This window comes from Hippichthys cyanospilos, chromosome 12 (assembly GCF_059441005.1).
Source record: "Hippichthys cyanospilos isolate Australia breed blue-spotted pipefish chromosome 12, RoL_Hcya_1.0, whole genome shotgun sequence".
Taxonomy (NCBI): Eukaryota; Metazoa; Chordata; class Actinopteri; order Syngnathiformes; family Syngnathidae; genus Hippichthys; species Hippichthys cyanospilos.
In genome coordinates, this window is record NC_142380.1 from 14,570,521 (window position 1) to 14,572,746 (window position 2,226).

Below are 2,226 nucleotides of genomic sequence, written 5' to 3' on the forward strand. Positions count from 1 at the left end.
TGCAGGCGGTGCTGTAAATAAAGACTGTGCGTATTGTCCCAAATCTTGCTTCAGACAAAAAAGCGCATGAGCAAAAGAGAAGAAAGATGAGGTCCGAAATGTTTGAAATAGCACAAGCTTGAGAAAATCTTTTCCAGGGGGTGGCTCACTGTGAGAAAGAAAGGCTGTGTGTTTTGGCTTCTTTATACCTTTCCACTGGTCTCCATCTGTTGCTCTACGGACACAAAGGGAATACTGCGGCGGACACAAAAAAGCCATCTTGCTTTGTGGAGAGGCAACACTATCCTGCAAACTACATGGCAAACACGTCTCCACTTTGTACACCGTGCTGTTTACCCAAAAGATGATCCGCGCAAGTCAGAGACACGTATCAATTCATGATGCATCCTCGTCCTCATCATGAATATTCCCGAAAGGCTCTTCCTTCATCTGTGGGAGAATCTTTTCTTTTGGTACAACTGAGAACCCCCATCCCTCATTCACAGTCCCCCCTAAATCCACCCATTCACTGCATACATTGGCCCTGATCTCCACATGAAATGATAGCCCTCTGTCTTCGCCACTCTTGCGCCCTTAAGCGCCCATATGCCAGCCAGCGAGGAGGCTGGGAAAGTCCATAAATGATCAGTAGGTGGCGGCTGAAAACGTGTGACCAAGGTCAGCCCCCCCAAGATGCATGCGAGAAGGGCCGCGTGTGAATACTTCATTCAAAATGTAATGGGAGTTCTTCATGCAAAAAACTTCAAGATTTTATTTACAATGCAAAGAAAATTTGATCTTTGAAGGGTTTTCTCCTTACTATATATTGCAATTAATACAAAACAAAATAAAGCAAAATATTACACCTGTGCTACCAAAATAGTTGAAACAACATGTTCTTGAATTTTGAGTTTAATCCACAAAATTGAGTGGGGATTAAATCCACAAATGGTCATTGAAAACTAGTTTGTGTTATAACCCATCCAATGCGGTCCAAATTTAGTCCAAAAAGAGTCATTTATAATAGGATCGTGTTTTACCCTGTCGAGTGAGGTCCAAATTTAGTGTTAAAACAGTCATCCATAAATTGGTTGTGTTTAGCCTCTCCAATATGGTCCAAATTTAGCTTGAAAATAGTAATTGAACATTGGCTAGTGTTATTGCCTATCTATGGTCCCAATTTAGTCCAGAAATAGTCCTTTAAAACTGGGACGTACCAAACTCATTTAATTCGACTCAAAATTTGTTGAAATTTGTGTGGTGTTTCGCTGGTCGAATGTGGTCCAAATTTTCTCTACAAAACGTTTCAACTTGTTCCTGGCTTATTTCAAAAATTGTTTTAGATTTAGTTCATTTTGTCACAGTCTGCGAGCTTCCGCCAGCTCATTCTTCCTCACCAACCTGGTTTCCAACTCACAACAATTTTTGATTCAATTAAATAGGATTTCAGCATCAATCCATCAATGTGCAAAGAAAATAAAGTGTCAATTTTATATTTTGTGTATCTTGTTTTGATTTGTAAGGAACATGCCTTTTGCCACAAAAACAACATATGGACAACTACTAGCTATAAAACAAACTAGCTATACCCAACCATTGCACAGTGCGCCTCCAACGTAGTGCAGAAGCAGACATTTCGTTTATTTTTTATTTTTTTAATGTAGGGAAGTGGACAGAAACCATATAGATTTCTTTTTTATTTTAATGTCAATACGGACATTTTTAATCAATTTAAATCGCAGTAAATGAGAATGTCGATTCTTATGTGAATCTTCTATTTTTTTTTGCACACTCCTAGCAGCCAGTATCTATTTATAGTACAATCCCCATTTCAATGGAGTTGGGACATTGTGTAAAATGGAAATAAAAACAGAGTACAATAATTTATAAATACTCTTCAACCTACTGTATATTCAACTGAATAGAGTACAAAGGCACGATAGTTAATGTTTTAAGTGATCAAACTTAGCTAGCGGGCCTTTTTTGTTTGTTTTTTGCTAATATTCCTTTTGTTTTAAATTGGATTCCAGCCACACGTTCCAATGAACTCTTCATATTATCCATAGTTCAGTAAATTCCCGTTAATCCATAAAGTGACAGTTGTGCCATACTTTTAGAACGCGGTAATCTGGACACATTTTACATTTGAATACCATGTATTGTACTTGCTTTTTAATTATTCACACTATCACTTTATGAATAGAGACAATCCTTCAACAGCTGTTTTTTCAAGGCATGCTCTTGAGG